At 45.4% G+C, this 22,773-nt stretch overlaps 1 protein-coding gene across 5 annotated transcripts in view; it reads right to left on the bottom strand.

Annotated features, from left to right (window-relative positions):
- The window catches only part of KIRREL3 (kirre like nephrin family adhesion molecule 3), a 614,569-nt gene that overhangs the window by 57,380 nt on the left and 534,416 nt on the right, over nt 1-22,773 (bottom strand). The gene's annotated exons all lie outside the window — the stretch shown is intronic.

Below are 22,773 nucleotides of genomic sequence, written 5' to 3'. Positions count from 1 at the left end.
AGCTCAGCAGACAGTATCACACATGATAGGATTAGATACAGTGGCTCAGCAGACAGTATCACACATGATAGGATTAGATACACAGCTCAGCAGACAGTATCACACATGATAGATTAGATACAGCGCTCAGCAGACAGTATCACACATGATAGGATTAGATACACAGCTCAGCAGACAGTATCACACGATAGGATTAGATACAGTGGCTCAGCAGACAGTATCACACATGATAGGATTAGATACACAGCTCAGCAGACAGTATCACACACGATAGGATTAGATACACAGCTCAGCAGACAGTATCACACATGATAGGATTAGATACACAGCTCTGCAGATGGTATCACACATGATAGGATTAGATACATGGCCCCAGCAGACGGTATCACATATGATAGGATTAGATACACAGCTCTGCAGATGGTATCACACATGATAGGATTAGATACACAGCTCAGCAGACAGTATCACACATGATAGGATTAGATACAGGGCCCCAGCAGACGGTATCACACATGATAGGATTAGATACACAGCTCAGCAGCACAAGGCCTCTGTAATTTCCATTATTCTGTTGTCTAAAACTGAAGGATCTTTAGGTGTTTTGACACTAAAACTTTTAGCATAATGATACCCTGATAGCTCATACATACTAGGCCATGCTGGGAGTTGTAGTTTCACAACAGCCGGGCGTGGCAGCACATCTCTCCCTATGCATTGCGCAGGAGGGGTGATTCTCAGTGTGACCAAGAGTCGGATTCTCATCACAAGTGTCTCTCTCGATTCCTTGGAGGAACTTCACTTCTATCACCCCCGACCACTACAGAGGAGCGTCCGCCGTGCGTTTATCTGGAGAGTGGCGCTGTACTGTGCGTGGAGTGTAGCGCTGCCAGGTCGTCATGGAGACGGGTTATTAAAGGCGACGGCGAGAACACAAACTCCGGAATAAAAACTATTTTCAGTAATTACACACGAGAAATGACGCAGGAAAGTGATGAGGGAACAATTACTGGACTGACCCGCAGTTATCAGATCCGGCTCCATAAAGAGCAGATAAGGGGCAGGACAAAGATGGCGGAAAACATATTAATCCCTATTTTTGGGTAAATGGTAAATACGGATCTCGTTTTAGACTGGTTTTAAAAAGAACATTTTTTTGGCCCCTCTCCCCCCAATAAGTCACCGCTTTAAGGAACTCTGCGAAATGAAATCATAATAAACGACACGGATTCACAGTATTCTTCCCAAATGTGCGGCTCTGTGACCGGGAACGGGGGTGGTCTGTTTTACATGTGACATTTCCCTAGACCCTTATTTTATACGATCCTAATCCAGGGCTCAAAACATCCAGAAACCCAGTAATCCGGCACCACACCTTTTATAGCGCGTGCCGGATTATCGGATGATCACGTGATTGAAGCTGCTGATGGAGCTCTGGTATTGGGCAGAACGGTGGTGACCTCGAGCAGACGACCCCCTGATCAGACATCAGATTTGATCTCTCCCCTTAAATCCGACCTCCCACTCCTCCTGAAATACTTGTCTTCTTTATGGAAGGAGCATCTTCTCTTAGAATTCTACTTTGTGCCGTTCCTCTGTTATTCCTCCTAGAAATGTATGAATAAATGTAAAACTGGGTGTTAATATTCCCCATGACAAAGGGGCGTGTCCTTACAGTCCCACTGTCAGCACTGATTGGACATTGTCAGTCTGTAGGGACACACCCCTAACCGCTAACACCCAGTTGTCATTCTGTTCATACATTTCTAGGAGGAATAGCGGAGGAACAGCACAACTAGCGTTCTAAGAAATGATGATACAGAATTGTTATTTCATGGGGCATACAAGTATATACTAAACCAAACATGTCAGAAGTGACCGCTCCGCTAAAATCAGGTGATCACTGTGGTCAGACTTCGGGTTCGACGTCTCCCCATTGGTCAGATGTTGGGTATGACCTCTGATCACATGCAGGTGACCCCTGTGGCCCGGCGTTGGGTTTGACCTCCATGTGGGTTTGGTCATATGTTCTGCTGTAACGGCGCAGAGACGGTTACTGTGAGGACGGTACGCGGCTCGTTCTATGACTCTTCAGCTGATTGATGAGAGCCGCGCACCGGGATGCCAATTTTGCCTGATTGCATATTGTAAGTACCCTGCCGAGGTGGCTGCACCTGCAGAGCCTGCGCCCTGATTACACGCTTACACCTCCTGGCAGCGGAGTCAGCAGCTGCCGGCTATAGAAACCGCCATGATCCCGATCTCTCAGGACGTTCCGGGATAACGAGCTGCAGCACCATCTTCACTAGAACGTCAGCCCTACACCCCATTCTCCTATCACACATTTCTTTTAATTATTTGCCATTTTCAAAATCTCTGCTTGCTGTCAGTGAATGGGGGCATTCTTGTTACATCCACAGGCTGAAAACCCATACAGATCTAATACTTCTTACAGCTGAGGGTTCGTTACAATAATATCTTGTCTAGACAATCCTTTTTTTTTTAATAGTTCAAGGACCGGGAGAAGCTGCCAATCCCCAATCAGGACAAATATTGCTGAAGGGGAAACTGTCAGCAGCTTTAAGTCCCCAAAACCGCTGCCAGCACAATATAGAGGAGGAGGAGGAGGGTGTTGTACCCATAATTTATATCTCCGTCATGTAAGTTGCATGACCGAGAAACAGACGTTTCGTTACCCCGCTGCTGCTGTAGCCAAGTGACCGCTCTAGTGGCCCAAGTCTTCCTCTGGTGTGATCACATCTATTGGCGGCTCTTACCCAGCTTTCCACACATGCTGAATGGCGCTCTTATTTATTTGGCGTATTTTTTATTTCGTCTCCTCTTTACTTGATCCAGTTTGGTGTGAGGAGGGTTGACGGACATTGTGTATGCGGCGCGCGGCTCGTCCCCATGAATAATGTAACACGTATGTAACATATCTAATGCATATTTATTGTTGTTACAAGGCCCAGGAATGGCGGCGGTCCCCGGAGACTCCGGCCTGGCGCAGGAATCCCGTGTCCTCAGTGGACCCAGCGAGGCCTCCTGTTGTCTGAATATAACCAGCAATAAATGTATGTAAATTGGCATCATACGGAATATGCTAAACGCCCTTTCATGTGCCCACTTAGCGCGATAATTGGAGGACACGGACGCGTATTACTGAGCAGGGGATGAGGATTATTACATGAAGTTACAGGAATAGCGCGTGACTTTTACGGCTGCCGCTCCGGGTTCACTTATTTTCAGCCGTCGAGACTTCATTCTGTTCCTTTATGTTCTCCATTATTCCTGCGCTACAGCTGATCGCAAGATTTATGTCAACCTCAACTTATATCCAACCTGTGCCCATAATATGGACAGAAACAATATGGTGGCAGCCGAAAACCGCAGGAACTACGGAGCAGTGTGCCAGCAAGATGAATGCACCGATGTATAGCACACAGTAATGTATATACCGCAGACTACTCCATATATCATACCGTATATACCCCAGACTACTGTCTATATCATACCGTATATACCGCGGACTACTGTCTATATCATACCGTATATACCGTGGACTACTGTCTATATCATACCGTATATACCGTGGACTACTGTCTATATCATACCGTCTATACCGCTGGTTACTGTCTATATCATACCGTATATACCGCGGACTACTGTCTATATCATACCGTATATACCGCGGACTACTGTCTATATCATACCGTATAAACCCCAGACTACTGTCTATATCATACCGTATATACCGCGGACTACTGTCTATATCATACCGTATATACCGCAGACTACTGTCTATATCATACCGTATATACCGCAGACTACTCCATATATCATACCGTATATACCCCAGACTACTGTGTATATCATACCGTATATACCGTGGACTACTCCATATATCATACCGTATATACCGCGGACTACTGTCTATATCATACCGTATATACCGCGGACTACTGTCTACATCATACCGTATATACCGCTGACTACTGTCTATATCATACCGTATATACCGCGGACTACTGTCTACATCATACCGTATATACCGCGGACTACTGTCTATATCATACCGTATATACCACTGGCTGTCCATATCATACCGTATATACCGCGGACTACTGTCTATATCATACCGTATATACCGCTGACTACTGTCTATATCATACCGTATATACCGCTGACTACTGTCTATATCATACCGTATATACCGCGGACTACTGTCTATATCATACCGTATATACCGCTGGCTACTGTCTATATCATACCGTATATACCGCTGGCTACTGTCTATATCATACCGTATATACCGCTGACTACTGTCTATATCATACCGTATATACCGCTGACTACTGTCTATATCATACCGTATATACCGCGGACTACTGTCTATATCATACCGTATATACCGCGGACTACTGTCTATATCATATCGTATATACCGCTGGTTACTGTCTATATCATACCGTATATACCGCGGACTACTGTCTACATCATACCGTATATACCGCTGACTACTGTCTATATCATACAGTATATACCGCTGACTACTGTCTATATCATACCGTATATACCGTGGACTACTCCATATATCATACTGTATATACCGCGGACTACTGTCTATATCATACCGTATATACCGCGGACTACTGTGTATATCATACCGTATATACCGCAGACTACTGTCTACATCATACCGTATATACCGCTGACTACTGTCTATATCATACCGTATATACCGCGGACTACTGTCTATATCATACCGTATATACCGCTGGTTGCTGTCTATATCATACCGTATATACCGCGGACTACTGTCTATATCATACCGTATATACCGCTGGTTGCTGTCTATATCATACCGTATATACCGCGGACTACTGTCTATATCATACCGTATATACCGCTGGTTGCTGTCTATATCATACCGTATATACCGCTGACTACTGTCTATATCATACCGTATATACCGCTGGTTGCTGTCTATATCATACCGTATATACCACTGGCTACAGTCCATATCATACCGTATATACCACTGGCTACTGTCTATATCATACCGTATATACCGCGGACTACTGTGTATATCATACCGTATATACCGCTGGTTGCTGTCTATATCATACCGTATATACCGCTGGTTGCTCTCTATATCATACCGTATATACCGCGGACTACTGTCTACATCATACCGTATATACCGCTGACTACTGTCTATATCATACCGTATATACCGCTGACTACTGTCTATATCATACCGCATATACCGCGGACTACTGTCTATATCATACCGTATATACCGCTGGTTGCTGTCTATATCATAACGTATATACCGCTGGTTACTGTCTACATCATACCGTATATACCGCGGACTACTGTCTATATCATACCGTATATACCGCTGGTTGCTGTCTATATCATACCGTATATACCGCTGACTACTGTCTATATCATACCGTATATACCACTGGCTACAGTCCATATCATACCGTATATACCACTGGCTACTGTCTATATCATACCGTATATACCGCTGGTTGCTGTCTATATCATACCGTATATACCACTGGCTACTGTCTATATCATACCGTATATACCACTGGCTACTGTCTATATCATACCGTATATACCGCTGGTTGCTGTCTATATCATACCGTATATACCACTGGCTACTGTCTATATCATACCGTATATACCGCTGGTTGCTGTCTATATCATACCGTATATACCGCGGACTACTGTCTACATCATACCGTATATACCGCTGACTACTGTCTATATCATACCGTATATACCGCTGACTACTGTCTATATCATACCGTATATACCCCAGACTACTGCGTACATCATACCGTATATACCCCAGACTACTGCATATATCATACCGTATATACCGCTGACTACGGTCTACATCATACCGTATATACCCCAGACTACTGCGTACATCATACCGTATATACCCCAGACTACTGCGTATGTCATACCGTATATACCGTGGACTACTGCATATATCATACTGTATATACCGCTGACTACTGTCTATATCATACCGTATATACAGCTGACTACTGTCTATATCATACCGTATATACCGCTGGTTACTGTCTATATCATACCGTATATACCCCAGACTACTGCATATATCATACCGTATATACCCCAGACTACTGCAGATATCATACCGTATATACCCCAGACTACTGCATATATCATACCGTATATACCGCGGACTACTGCGTATGTCATACCGTATATACCGCGGACTACTGTCTATATCATACCGTATATACCGCGGACTACTGTCTATATCATACTGTATCTACCTTTGGCTACTGTCTATATCATACCGTATATACCACTGGCTGTCCATATCATACCGTATATACCGCTGACTACTGTCTACATCATACCGTATATACCGCGGATTACTGTCTACATCATACCGTATATACCGCTGGTTACTGTCTACATCATACCGTATATACCGCTGGTTACTGTCTACATCATACCGTATATACCGCTGGTTACTGTCTACATCATACCGTATATACCGCGGACTACTGTCTATATCATACCGTGTATACCGCGGACTACTGTCTATATCATACCGTATATACCGCTGACTACTGTCTATATCATACCGTATATACCGCTGACTACTGTCTATATCATACCGTATATACCGCGGACTACTGTCTATATCATACCGTATATACCGCTGGTTACTGTCTACATCATAACGTATATACCGCTGGTTACTGTCTACATCATAACGTATATACCGCGGACTACTGTCTATATCATACCGTATATACCGCTGGTTACTGTCTATATCATACCGTATATACTGCTGACTACTGTCTATATCATACCGTATATACCGCGGACTACTGTCTACATCATACCGTATATACCGCGGACTACTGTCTATATCATACCGTATATACCGCTGGTTACTGTCTATATCATACCGTATATACCCCAGACTACTGCATATATCATACCGTATATACCCCAGACTACTGCATATATCATACCGTATATACCCCAGACTACTGCATATATCATACCGTATATACCGCTGACTACTGTCTACATCATACCGTATATACAGCTGACTACTGTCTACATCATACCGTATATACCGCGGACTACTGTCTATATCATACCGTATATACCGCGGACTACTGTCTATATCATACCGTATATACCGCGGACTACTGTCTATATCATACCGTATATACCGCGGACTACTGTCTATATCATACCGTGTATACCGTGGACTACTGTCTATATCATACCGCGTATACCGCGGACTACTGTCTATATCATACCGTATATACCGCTGGTTACTGTCTATATCATACCGTATATACCGCGGACTACTGTCTATATCATACCGTCTATACCGCTGGTTACTGTCTATATCATACCGTATATACCGCGGACTACTGTCTACATCATACCGTATATACCGCTGACTACTGTCTATATCATACCGTATATACCGCGGACTACTGTCTATATCATAATGTATATACCACTGGCTACTGTCCATATCATACCGTATATACCACTGGCTACTGTCTATCATACCGTATATACCGCTGGCTACTGTCTATATCATACCGTATATACCGCGGACTACTGTCTATATCATAATGTATATACCACTGGCTACTGTCTATATCATACCGTATATACCACTGGCTACTGTCTATCATACCGTATATACCGCTGACTACTGTATATATCATACCGTATATACCACTGGCTACTGTCTATATCATACCGTATATACCGCTGGCTACTGTCTATCATACCGTATATACCACTGGCTACTGTCTATATCATACCGTATATACCGCTGGCTACTGTCTATCATACCGTATATACCACTGACTACTGTCTATATCATACCGTATATACCACTGGCTACTGTCTATCATACCGTATATACCACTGACTACTGTCTATATCATACCGTATATACCGCTGACTACTGTCTATATCATACCGTATATACCACTGGCTACAGTCCATATCATACCGTATATACCGCTGGCTACTGTCTATCATACCGTATATACCAATGACTACTGTCTATACACTGCCGTATATGGAAAGTAGATCAGTGACTGCCAGCTGTGACCGTATATATACCATAGAATACTATATATACCACATAGGACCATCGCTAGGTGCTCTCTGTATCATTCTATATACTCCAATGGCAATTGATCAGTGACTGCCAGATATTCCAGCATAGAATACAAATATCATATATAGCACTGGCCATCAGTCACTCCCTATAGACCCTTCTTATCTGCAATAAGGACGCAGCTATGATCCGTGACTCCAGCCTAGCTGCATAGTCTACAGGAGATTGAGGTAGTCTGAAATCCACTTTGTTTCATTAGAAGCTCACACTACTGTTCTGCTCCCCCCCCATACTTTACACTGCAGCTGTGCTTGCTCAGATGGGCTGCTGTGTATAAGCACAAGATTAGCAGGGAGTCCGTACATAGAGCGCGGATTTAAATTAAAACGAAGACAGAAGATCATAAACTACAAGTAACTGAACCGCCAGTGAGATAATGTAGATCAGGCGACTGTCGTACATGGGGGAGGAGCCCCAAAAAGTAGGAGGAGCCTTGAGCATGGCTTTAAATGAATGTACATGTAGCATTGTCCCTCTTCCCTGAGGTTTTCTATATTTATTTGCTGTTGTTCGCTTCCTCGATTATTGGGTCCTGTGTATATTTTTCCACGCCGTGCGTACGTTTATATAGCAACCTGCAGGCCGCCGTTACAGGAGCATTAACTCTATTACCGTTCACATAAATATGCTAAATAGCAGGTGTCAGCGAAAATGTCCTTCAATTATTCCCTAAAAGAAGATTGCCCCCTTCATCCGCCCTAAAGCGCAGGTGGAGTCGGCTCTGGTGACACTTTATGTATTGACGAATCTGAGAGCGATTATTACCGGCAGGAAGCAATAACGGGATGATTACGGTATATTACACCGGAGATACATTGTATCATCGCTTCACGTCCGCCACTGATGTTATTCTCCTGAAAAGCAGCGTGAAGCGCTGAGAAGCCGGACGACGTCTGGAGACCGTGACCTGACGCACTGGTTTTATATCGCCGGAGGGTCAGGGAGGAGAAACACGCAAATCACCCGCAACCGTCACAACGCTTAACGCTCAACGCTCCAGGACTGGGCACCGCGTTTATTAAACAGCTATAACTTTTTCGTTTGTTGGACTTGCGACAGGATTTTTTTTTCTCGTGACCACCGTCCGTTTCTTTTTTCCTTTTTAGCATTTTTAGGTTTTATAGTTTGAAAAAAGTTATAAAAAAAATAGCTAAAAGTAAAAAAAGCCTATTCAATCTTTACCCTAAAATAGAACTTTTATTTGTAATCATCATTGTCTACCGTAAATTTTCATATGTTACATGTCTATTTCCGGGTAATTGGGTCAGGGGTCATTTTTTTTAAAACTTTTTGTTTGTTTTTAAAAATTTTATTATTATGGCTTGTCCCTCGAAGGTCAGAAAAGGTCTTTGGGGGACTTTAGTATTTCATTTTATAGTGTTAGGGTATGTTCACACGAGGGCGTCCGTAACGGCTGAAATTACGGGGATGTTTCAGCCTGAAAACATCCCCGTAATTTCAGCCGTAACGGCATGTGCAGGCGCTTGAACGCCGCGTCCATTACGGACGTAATTGGCGCTGCTATTCATTGGAGTCAATGAGTAACGGCTCCAATTACGGCCAAAGAAGTGACAGGTCACTTCTTTGACGCGGGCGTCTATTTACGCACCGTCATTTGACAGCGGCGCGTAAATTACGCCTCGTGTGAACAGACAAACGTTTGCCCATTGCTTTCAATGGGCAGATGTTTGTCAGCGCTATTTTCGGCGCTATTTTCGGACGTAATTCGGGGCAAAAATGCCCGAATTATGTCCGTAATTAGTGCGTGTGAACATACCCATAGGCTATGTTCACACGGCAAACTAAAAATAGCTGTAATATACGGAGCTGTTTTCAAGGGAACGCAGTGATAACTTTCTGAGTACAGATAATGTAGTAGATGTTACCTGCAGTCCTATGTAACACCACAGATAACACAGTGATAACTCTCTGAGTACAGATAATGTAGTAGATGTTACCTGCAGTCCTATGTAACACCACATATAACACACAGTGATAACTCTCTGAGTACAGATAATGTAGTAGTGTTACCTGCAGTCCTATGTAACACTACATATAACACAGTGATAACTCTCTGAGTACAGATAATGTAGATGATACCTGCAGTCCTATGTAACACCACAGATAACACAGTGATAACTCTCTGAGTACAGATAATGTAGTAGGTGTTACCTGTAGTCCTATGTAACACCACAGATAACACAGTGATAACTCTCTGACCACAGATAATGTAGTAGATATTACCTGCAGTCCTATGTAACACCACAGATAACACAGTGATAACTCTGAGTACAGATAATGTAGTAGGTGTTACCTGTAGTCCTATGTAACACCACAGATAACACAGTGATAACTCTCTGACCACAGATAATGTAGTAGATATTACCTGCAGTCCTATGTAACACCACAGATAACACAGTGATAACTCTGAGTACAGATAATGTAGTAGAGGTTACCTGCAGTCCTATGTAACACCACAGATAACACAATGATAACTCTCTGATTACAGATAATGTAGTAGATGTTACCTGCAGTCCTATGTAACACCACAGATAACACAGGGATAACTCTCTGAGTACAGATAATGTAGTAGTGTTACCTGCAGTCCTATGTAACACTACAGATAACACAGTGATAACTCTCTGATTACAGATAATGTAGTAGATGTTACCTGCAGTCCTATGTAACACCACAGATAACACAGGGATAACTCTCTGAGTACAGATAATGTAGTAGTGTTACCTGCAGTCCTATGTAACACTACAGATAACAGTAATAACTCTCTGAGTACAGATAATGTAGTAGATGTTACCTGCAGTCCTATGTAACACCACAGATAACACAGTGATAACTGTGAGTACAGATAATGTAGTAGATGTTACCTGCAGTCCTATGTAACACCACCGATAACACAGTGATAACTCTCTGAGTACAGATAATGTAGTAGTGTTACCTGCAGTCCTATGTAACACCACAGATAACACAGTGATAACTCTCTGATTACAGATAATGTAGTAGAGGTCACCTGCAGTCCTATGTAACACCACAGATAACACAGTGATAACTCTCTGAGTACAGATAATGTAGTAGTGTTACCTGCAGTCCTATGTAACACCACAGATAACACAGTGATAACTGTGAGTACAGATAATGTAGTAGATGTTACCTGCAGTCCTATGTAACACCACCGATAACACAGTGATAACTCTCTGAGTACAGATAATGTAGTAGATGTTACCTGCAGTCCTATGTAACACCACAAATAACACAGTGATAACTGTGAGTACAGATAATGTAGTAGATGTTACCTGCAGTCCTATGTAACACCACCGATAACACAGTGATAACTCTCTGAGTACAGATAATGTAGTAGTGTTACCTGCAGTCCTATGTAACACCACAGATAACACAGTGATAACTCTCTGAGTACAGATAATGTAGTAGTGTTACCTGCAGTCCTATGTAACACCACCGATAACACAGTGATAACTCTCTGAGTACAGATAATGTAGTAGTGTTACCTGCAGTCCTATGTAACACCACAGATAACACCGTAATAACTCTCTGAGTACAGATAATGTAGTAGATGTTTCCTGCAGTCCTATGTAACACCACAGATAACACATGGTGAAGTAATAAACTGAGCTCTGCTACATCTATAATTCCGGGTGGGCCACCTCTGAATCTCATTGTTACAATAGGCCACACTTTCGCCGCGGGGGTTGCGTTGCATCGTGTTTTACAGACATTTCGCTGCTATATTGTAATTGTTTTTATTTTTTCATCCTTCATTTAGTTAAATTTGATTTGTGGATGAGATGAATAAATGACAGACGTGGCCCCCGGGCTGAGGGGGAGGGATGAATGGCGCTTGTCATGGAGGCCGCGATCCTCCCGATAAGGAACACTCATCTTCCCAGCCTCTCCTCCGATCTGCAGACGAGGAAACTCTGGGGATTAGGGACCGAGCGGCTGAGAATCCGCGGAAACATGAAACATTTCAGACGTTAATTAGAGAAACTCCTAAACAACAACAATTAATGAAAACACTGAGAAAAAAAACACAATAATTACCCGCGAACTTTCCGCACACTCGAGACGAGCGCGCTAATTAAAATCCTAAAGAAAATGACCTTGAGATGCCCTTGATGGAGGAATAATGAATTAAACTGAAGATAAAAGGCAATTTAATCCCAACTTAAATAATGCTTTTAAATTTAACCCCTCGGTGACTTCAGATTTGCAGATCGGGCGAGAGGTTTTCCGTGCGCGACTGTGATATACAGCGGCCTACTCCATTCTCTGAGAGAGCGCTAAAGAGGCACGAGACACAATGTGCCCCTCACTGGTTGTCTCTACAAGAGGCCAATGTCTGACTGGGGCACCCACCAGAGAAGAGGTAATACAGAATGTCACCTTTAAATGCATCACAACCCTTGCCGTTGTCATTGCGCGCACTGGCCATATTATGAGTGAGGACTAATAGGTCAGCGCGCCGCATAGTGTGTCGTGCAGGAATACCGCTTGGTTTTGAGATACGTTTTTTGTCCACGCGCCTCGTACAGGTGAATCACATTCAAACCATGCGAGAACCCGGCGGCATGCAAACGGCCCACTGTCGCTACGTGTATGGGCACCCTACTGACCACTATCTGGCAGCCGATTCCCCCAATAATGAATTGATTGTGAGCGGGGTGATCCTGCCATATGGACCCTGGCTTTGGGGTGGGGAGTTTAGGACAACGACTATTTATTATCCCACCACAATATAAAGTTTTACTCTGAGATCAATGTCCATGAACTGCACACGGACAATGTGTCAAATCCAGATCTGCGTTTCCTTCCCTACTTCTCTGGGAAATGTGATAATCCGGCACATCTACGGTCCAATATTTGCTGGATCTTAATTGTTTTTGCATACATCATTAATTCTTGTGAATATATCAAACTTTGTAATATATCTAATTAGGGAAAAGTGAGATCTTCCTCCTTTTGAAATAATAGATATTACACAGGGAGAGGAGGGAGATGCAGCTGCAGAACCACCGAGTGCTGTAAGAGGAGGAGCGGCTTACAGTCTCCTAGACCCCGTGTGAGACTGCAGAGGGAGGGGTTAGAAGCAGGAGACCTCTGATTGGCTCAGAACACGCAGGAGGAGCCCACCCACCTCAGCACAGGTATAAAGAGAAAATGAACTGTCAGAGTATGTTCACACGATGAGAGGCATTTACGTGTGAAAAGACAGACTGTTAACAGCTGCCTCGTTTCACACGTAAATGCTCCTCCTCGCATTTTGCGAGCCGTCTGAGACGCTCGTAAATCTTGAGCTGTGCTTCATTGAGTTCAATGAAGAACGGCTCAAATTACGTGGCAAAGAAGTGTCCCGCATATAATGTATATAAGTGTCCTGCACTTCTTTGCCGAGGCAGTCCATTTACGCGTCGTCGTTTGACAGCTGTCAAACGACGACGCGTAAATAACAGGTCGTCTGCACAGTACGTCGGCAAACCCATTCAAATGGGTAGATGTTTGCCGACGTATTGTAGCCCTATTTTCAGGCGTAAAACGAGGCATAATACTCCTCGTTTACGTCTGAAAATAGGTCGTGTGAACCCAGCCTTAGGGTATGTTCACACGAGGGCGTCCGTTACGGCTGAAATTACGGGGATGTTTCAGCCTGAAAACATCCCCGTAATTTCAGCCGTAACGGCATGTGCAGGCGCTTGAACGCCGCATCCATTACGGGCGTAATTAGCGCTGCTATTCATTGGAGTCAATGAGTAACGGCTCCAATTACGGCCAAAGAAGTGACAGGTCACTTCTTTGACGCGGGCGTCTATTTACGTGCCGTCTTTTGACAGCGGCGCGTAAATTACGCCTCGTGTGAACAGACAAACGTCTGCCCATTGCTTTCAATGGGCAGATGTTTGTCAACGCTATTGAGGCGCAAAAACGCCCGAATTACGTCCGTAAATAGGCCGTGTGAACATACCCTTACAAAAAAGAAGCAGAGGGGAGAAAACATCTAATCCAGATCTACAGGGAGGGGTGTGGACAGGGGCTCTGCCGCCGTATGTGGCTGGATTCGGCTCCGAGACCCTCAGACCAGAGATGAAAGTTCTCCGGAGACCGATCAGAACTCTTTTCTTTCCACTATAATATCGTATTCTGGAATATTGCGCCTTGCCGTCAGTATGCCGCGAGAAAGAGTGGCTGCAGATGGAAGCGGAGCGCGGCCACACGACCGCCCACAGGCAAACGTCACCTTTATTTTATTTCTAAACTTATTTTAAATGCAGATGAAAAGAGAGAAATGTCTCCAATCGTCCGGTTTTCTCATTTAGAAGCCAAAAGTCTTAAACTTTATATTAAAAAAAAACCTGTTCAGTGATCAACAGAAATAAAAAAGAAACCACTTTCTAATATGAACCTTGTTTCTATTTTGGATCGAGTGTTTTGATACTTTACTGCCATCATTTCTGTAATTTTGTTACATTGTAGCACATTATCATTCTAGGTGACGCTCGTGCCTCTACAGGTGCATATGGAACCGTCCTGGCAATGACCCTTGGTTTTAATCCCTGTCTGCGCAGGCGAATGATGGCGCTTTGTTCTCTACGCAGGTGAATGATGGCGCTTTGTTCTCTGCGTAGGCGAATGATGGCGCTTTGTTCTCTGCGCAGGTGAATGATGGCGCTTTGTCCTCTGCGCAGGTGAATGATGGCGCTTTGTTCTCTGCGCAGGTGAATGATGGCACTTTGTCCTCTGCACAGGTGAATGATGCCGCTTTGTTCTCTGCGCAGGTGAATGATGGCGCTTTGTTCTCTGCGCAGGTGAATGATGGCACTTTGTCCTCTGCACAGGTGAATGATGGCGCTTTGTTCTCTGCGCAGGTGAATGATGGCGCTTTGTTCTCTGCGCAGGTGAATGATGGCGCTTTGTTCTCTGCGCAGGGGAATGATGGCGCTTTGTTCTCTGCGCAGGTGAATGATGGCGCTTTGTTCTCTGCGCAGGTGAATGATTGCGCTTTGTTCTCTGCGCAGGCGAATGATGGCGCTTTGTTCTCTGCGCAGGTGAATGATGGCGCTTTGTCCTCTGCGCAGGTGAATGATGGCGCTTTGTTCTCTGCGCAGGTGAATGATGGCGCTTTGTTCTCTGCGCAGGTGAATGATGGCGCTTTGTTCTCTGCGCAGGTGAATGATGGCACTTTGTCCTCTGCGCAGGTGAATGATGGCGCTTTGTCCTCTGCGCAGGTGAATGACGGCGCTTTGTTCTCTGCGCAGGTGAATGACGGCGCTTTGTTCTCTGCGCAGGCGAATGATGGCGCTTTGTTCTCTGCGCAGGTGAATGATTGCGCTTTGTTCTCTGCGCAGGCGAATGATGGCGCTTTGTTCTCTGCGCAGGTGAATGATGGCGCTTTGTCCTCTGCGCAGGTGAATGATGGCGCTTTGTTCTCTGCGCAGGTGAATGATGGCACTTTGTCCTCTGCGCAGGTGAATGATGGCGCTTTGTTCACTGCGCAGGTGAATGATGGCGCTTTGTTCTCTGCGCAGGTGAATGATGGCACTTTGTCCTCTGCGCAGGTGAATGATGGCGCTTTGTCCTCTGCGCAGGTGAATGACGGCACTTTGTCCTCTGCGCAGGTGAATGATGGCGCTTTGTTCACTGCGCAGGTGAATGATGGCGCTTTGTTCTCTGCGCAGGTGAATGATGGCGCTTTGTTCTCTGCGCAAGTGAATGATGGCGCTTTGTTCTCTGCGCAGGTGAATGACGGCACTTTGTCCTCTGCGCAGGTGAATGATGGCGCTTTGTTCACTGCGCAGGTGAATGATGGCGCTTTGTTCTCTGCGCAGGTGAATGATGGCGCTTTGTTCTCTGCGCAGGCGAATGATGGCGCTTTGTTCTCTGCGCAAGTGAATGATGGCGCTTTGTTCTCTGCGTAGGCGAATGATGGCGCTTTGTTCTCTGTGTAGGTGAATGATGGCGCTTTGTTCTCTGCGCAGGTGAATGATGGCACTTTGTCCTCTGCGTAGGCGAATGATGGCGCTTTGTTCTCCACGCAGGCGAATGACGGCGCTTTGTTCTCTACGCAGGTGAATGATGACGCTTTGTTCTCTGCGCAGGTGAATGATGGCGCTTTGTTCTCTGCGCAGGTGAATGATGGCGCTTTGTTCTCTGCGCAGGTGAATGATGGCGCTTTGTTCTCTGCGCAGGTGAATGATGGCACTTTGTTCTCTGCGCAGGTGAATGATGGCGCTTTGTTCTCTGCGCAGGTGAATGATGGCGCTTTGTTCTCTGCGCAGGTGAATGATGGCGCTTTGTTCTCTGCGCAGGTGAATGATGGCGCTTTGTTCTCTGCACAGGTGAATGATGGCGCTTTGTTCTCCACGCAGGCGAATGATGGCGCTTTGTTCTCCACGGATGCGAATGATGGCGCTTTGTTCTCTGCGCAGGCGAATGATGGCGCTTTGTTCTCCACGCAGGCGCACTTTGACTCCTGAGACGCAGAACCTCCCGATAGCAGAGATATTTACTTCGCTTCAGATAATTTCACTTATTTGTAATTCTTTACACTATTTAAGATGGACTGTTTTTTTTTCTGGGAACCCCTGAGGAAGCCGAAATTTGCATGTTTTTTTTTAACCCCCCCGCCCCCCCCCAATTGGTGATGTCATATTTCTCCCCTGTATTACTTGTATAGTTAGTGTGGAGATACTTTGTATTTTGTCAACATTTTCTTGATTTATTGAGTATTGGTCTGTGTGATGGTGATATTTCTGTCATGTCAACCCCTGTAAGAAATTCTGCATCGTTTCCGCAGCAAATTGCGCAGCACATCAGAAAAACGCAGGAAATCCGTCCACTTCCCTCAGCAATAATTGGCAGTGAATTGCTTTGGAACTAAAAATATGCCGCACGGGGGAATTTCTGGACTGAATTTTTCCGCAGCGTGTGGACGACATTTGATAAATTTCACCCACTTCGCTATTACAGTCTCCGCTGCGTATTTTCCCTCTGCAACTCCGGACAGACGTGTGGACGAGCCCTAAGTGGTTTCAATGCACGGTCGTTTCCTTGAATATATAGATATATTTGCATCCATAACTATCTGCAGGTTGTGATTCTCCTCGTGGATGGCTACCACCTTTTCTTTTTGGCTACGATATATTCCAGGCATCTACATGTGGGATCCCATATTCGTTATTTGATTTACCACAATGTTGGGATCCCACCTTTTCTCCGAGTATTGTTTGTTCTTTACTTATTTTATGACAATGTTCTTATTTCTATAAAGGTTTTGACCCCATTAACCTGCCGGAATGCGGCGGAGACATTGGCGCAATTTTCACCCTGGTATTACCAATGATTGGACACAAAGTTATTTATTTTAGACACTTGGAGAAGATTTGCTGTAAACGTCTTAGACATTCGTATTTTCTCCAGTTCGTCTTTACGGCCTTTGTTCTGTTCTTATCTTCTGCGTTGACAAAGGAAGAAAGAGAAATGGTTGTACATTTGGCGCGGTGATGGGTTCCAGTCAAGCAAAGTCCATCCCGTAGAATCCGAGCCCCTTCCTGGCATGGCCTTCAAAGACCCGGCGTCCTGTCCAAAAATACAGCACATTAAAGCGTGAGCAGCCGTCCCCGCCACCCGGGACCTGGAAGACGCCGGGGAACCCAAATCGGAAGAGTTAATGTTCCAGGCATTCTGTTGTGCTGGCGCAAGGCGGAGGAGGATGGGCGCAGAATACCCTGCTGGGGCGACTGGACGCATTTGATGCACGGAATGAGCTTTTGACGGATTCTGCAGCTTTGAACTTGTTGCCACAAAGTGTCGAATTTACGGAAATATCTAAATTATAACGCTGGCGAGAAAACCGCGGCTCTGAACGGACACGAGAAATATACAGTTTACACCGGAACTCAGACGACTTTTGAGTATATTGTAATGGAAATGGAGGGGTCTTATAATAGGGACCTACAGTATATTGACTGACACCCCCCACCACAGATCACAGCCACAGAAGCAGCAAAGTTCCGGATTTCCACCATTTATTTTCACTTTTCTGTGTCCTCGCACAATGTCAGGCAATGAAATCCTGTCCTATCAGGTTAAGGAGCTTTAGCTCTGTTCATCCTGAGCTTTCTGGTTCACGAATATAATGCCAGAACTACAGTAAACACTGCCATAGGCAAATCATTAAGAGAGAGGAAAGAATGGGGAGGGGTTGGACTGTAAGAATGGGGAGGGGTTGGACTGTAAGAATGGGGAGGGGTTGGACGCTAAGAATGGGGAGGGGTTGGACTGTAAGAATGGGGAGGGGTTGGACGCTAAGAATGGGGAGGGGTTGGACGCTAAGAATGGGGAGGGGTTGGACAGTAAGAATGGGGAGGGGTTGGACTGTAAGAATGGGGAGGGTTTGGACTGTAAGAATGGGGAGGGGTTGGACGGTAAGAATGGGGAGGGGTTGGACGGTAAGAATGGGGAGGGGTTGGACAGTAAGAATGGGGAGGGGTTGGATAGTAAGAATGGGGAGGGGTTGGACTGTAAGAATGGGGAGGGTTTGGACAGTAAGAATGGGGAGGGGTTGGACAGTAAGAATGGGGAGGGGTTGGACAGTAAGAATGGGGAGGGGTTGGACAGTAAGAATGGGGAGGGGTTGGACTGTAAGAATGGGGAGGGGTTGGACTGTAAGAATGGGGAGGGGTTGGACTGTAAGAATGGGGAGGGGTTGGACTGTAAGAATGGGGAGGGGTTGGACAGTAAGAATGGGGAGGGGTTGGACAGTAAGAATGGGGAGGGGTTGGACTGTAAGAATGGGGAGGGGTTGGACTGTAAGAATGGGGAGGGGTTGGACTGTAAGAATGGGGAGGGGTTGGACAGTAAGAATGGGGAGGGGTTGGACAGTAAGAATGGGGAGGGGTTGGACAGTAAGCATGGGGAGGGGTTGGACAGTAAGAATGGGGAGGGGTTGGACAGTAAGAATGGGGAGGGGTTGGACAGTAAGAATGGGGAGGGGTTGGACAGTAAGAATGGGGAGGGGTTGGACTGTAAGACTGGGGAGGGGTTGGACAGTAACTACAGTCTGGAGGGAAACGCTCTTTTATTCAATTTTTTTGAAGTCTTGATATTCGGAGAAACTTCCAACAACGTTCGGAGCCCAAGCATCGGAGGCCCCATCCCCCGTGACCAACCCCTCAGCGGTCCTCAATGTATCTACGGATATAATATGCACGTATCGCCTGTTCCCATGATGCCTTGCGGCTGGTAAAGTATTTCTCCCGGTACTGGATCGCGCTCATTAAGCGGAGAGGTCGCGCTGATCTCGGCTTTGTGGATACTTTGATCAAATGGTAAGAAAATATCAAGGCTTTGTTGTTCCTTCTCCCGGCGGCTGTAAGTGTCATTACCAGATAATATATTCATAAATAATTCACAAAGCAGTTAAACAATTAAGACGATCGCTGTATCCGTGCCGCTCGCGTATCGTCGTTGTTTTATTTCCAGCGAGCGCTGTGATGGTCGACGTCACCGTCCCGGAAGGTGCACAGGCCTCCGCTTTGACATAATTTACAGGTTAAATATAAGTATACAACGAACTGAAATAATGTTACTTATACTATAGCTTATACTCCAGTTACATCCAGAGCTGCATTCACAATTCTATAAGTTCTCTGATTGAATACAACAAAGAATTGTGGGACATCAGACAACGGTGAGAGCGCACTTCCTTGTGGAAATGTAGATAACCCCCAATCTGTTCCCACGGATAACCAGCAGAATTGAAAATGCAGCTCTGGATGTGATTAGAGTATAAAACATAATAATGCCCCAGTCACATCCACAATTCTGGTAGTTTCCTTGCTTGCAGTAAGCCGTGCATTGTGGGAGCTCAAACCACAGAGATGGCGTAGCTGTAGGACCTAATACTCCAGTCACATCCAGAGCTGCATTGGTAGGCATGCTCGTTCAGTACCCAGGAACATCCTAATCTGCTGGGCTACACTAGAACCCAGTTGTTAGTAAAGCCACTAGTGCCCACCTATAGCTGCATTCACATTAGTCGGGGCCACCACTTGGTATCGCTCAGTATTTGCAGTCACTTACAAGGCGCTGCAGCCGTGCCAGACTCCCTGCCAAATCTGCATGAGGAACAACCCAAAGTAATGGCGGCGGTCTCTCCCTGCACCATCACATTCATCATCTTCTGCCCAGTGGTTTCCACATCATACTTCTAGTACAGAGGTTAGCACAGCAGGGCGATGTGTGGTCATGCCACTTGAGAGTTAACAGGAAAGCAGCATCCTCCTGTGTATCTTGGACATGTTCACACACGAGTGTCCGTCGCCCCTCGCGGTTACAAGGTTTGTGATGCTGCATTTAATATTTACTGGGAGGATTTTATTGTCTTTGTAGATGATGAAATGTCCCCGATTCCTCCTCTGTGGTCACCATATCCTGACCCGTCCTCTCAGTATAGTCCCAATATAGGAGAAAAGATGGGGATAATATCCTGGAGGTAACGAGACACGAGCGGAGTAATCAATTATAGACATATTATACTACAAGCGGAGGACGCAGCTCCCGGCAGGAGTCACATCTTATTCATCAAATAATGAAAACCAAGGACTACAACCAGTGGATGATGAGTGTGATCCTGCTCATCAGCGGCCTCTACTAATTATTACCCTTTATTGGTTTTACTGGTTACAGGGATCACAGTCCTCTTCTAAAGAAAATAACCACTGGCCTCTATTGTTGCGCTGGTCACTGGCCTCTATTGTTACGCTGGTTACTGGCCTCTATTGTTACGCTGGTCACTGGTCTCTATTGTTACACTGGTCTCTATTGTTGCGCTGGTCACTGGCCTCTATTGTTGCGCTGGTCACTGGCCTCTATTGTTACGCTGGTTACCGGCCTCTATTGTTACGCTGGTCACTGGCCTCTATTGTTACGCTGGTCACTGGTCTCTATTGTTATCCTGGTCACTGGTCTCTATTGGTTGCGCTGGTCACTGGCCTCTATTGTTCCGCTAGTCACTGGCCTCTATTGTTCCGCTGGTCACTGGCCTCTATTGTTAGAATCCTAACACTTGTCCTGATACATGATGGGGGTTACAGTCTTCCCTGCAGCTCGTTTTCCCCTCAACCCACACGATGCACCAAACAAAATCAACGTAACCGCTGTAGGGAATGTCGCCGCTGCACTGCGTCCCGGTAACCGCAGAGAGTCGCCGCGTCTCATCCAGAACACCCGTCATGTCCTGACATCGCCCGCCACGCACCCTCACAATATTAAACCGTCGTGCGCTCGTCATTTGCTGCAGCGGCGCCACATTATTTTCTCATCGCTTCTGGTAAACGCTCTTTATAAGCCGCGGCGCTAGAAGAGGATTTTTCTTTCCGTCTCCTCCATCAGCGCCGCCATCGTGTTCTTGTTTCTAAATTATACGGCGCGGTGTAGCAGCCAACCATGAAAGACTCGCGGATTTAAATCCAGATTATTGAAATATTCGTTTGAATGCGACTTTTTTCCGTCTCCGGAGGAACTGAATACATTTTTTTTCCTTTGTGGCATTTCCGAGGCACAAAAGAAATGAGAGGAATGTAATGATATGCTGACGGCGTACAAAAGCTTTCAATTTTCTCTTATTCTCTTGGTTCAATGGAGCCACCATAGAGCGTGGTGAGCCGCAGAGCATTGTGGGAAGGAAACAGGCGCCGTTCTCATTGCATTCGTAGCGAGGTCCCTACTGCAGATCGCATTTTTAATTATCTGTTTGCGCCGGCCGCAGGGATTACGGCGTCGGCTGTTGGGAGCAGATAGAAGTAAATGTTTCTCTTGTTGGTTCAGTAAGAAAACAGGAGGCGGAAGGAAAGAGCGGCAGCGAAAACACGGGGTCCCGCCTGTTGTTTCCTCCCCAGAAAGGCGCCGGAATCAGAGATATGGGGGGGGGGGTCGTGAAGATCTAAGGGTCTAACCCGGCCCCCTACAACTAAAGTCACGACCCAAAGCACCGGATTTATGCTGGACATATAATACTGAACCCCAAAGATTTCAGGTATATGTCATACATACTATATATACTCCAGTCACCTCCAGAGCTGCATTTACAATGCCGATGGCTGTCACTTGGAATGTGTCAGGGGTTTAGTCCACTCTCATGTGACCTAATAGCTCCACCCCGTGTGTCATCTAAGCTCCCACAATGCACTGTTATCTGGTAACAGGAAATCAGCAGAATTCTGAATGCAGCTTTGGCGGTGACTGGAGTATAAGACATAATGTAACTCAAGAAAATGATAAGTAAAGCAAAGTTCTGTTAAAGGAGTTTATCCTAAATAAAAGGTTGGTTAATAAAGAAGTGCAAGTCCTGATGGGAGAAACCTCGGGACAGATTTATGGAAAATTGAGAAGTTGATTATCGGATTCAGGTTTTTGCCGTCACTCAAACGTGACATTTTCAATCTTATTGGTTGTTACAGGAGTGAAGTTAGTGACAGTAGGCGGGGCTTTGACAACCTCCCAGTCATGGTGGTTGTCTTTAT

This window comes from Rhinoderma darwinii, chromosome 10 (assembly GCF_050947455.1).
Source record: "Rhinoderma darwinii isolate aRhiDar2 chromosome 10, aRhiDar2.hap1, whole genome shotgun sequence".
Lineage (NCBI taxonomy): Eukaryota > Metazoa > Chordata > Amphibia > Anura > Rhinodermatidae > Rhinoderma > Rhinoderma darwinii.
The sequence above is the reverse complement of the archived record's forward strand: the minus strand, read 5'-3'. Positions and strand labels throughout refer to the sequence as shown.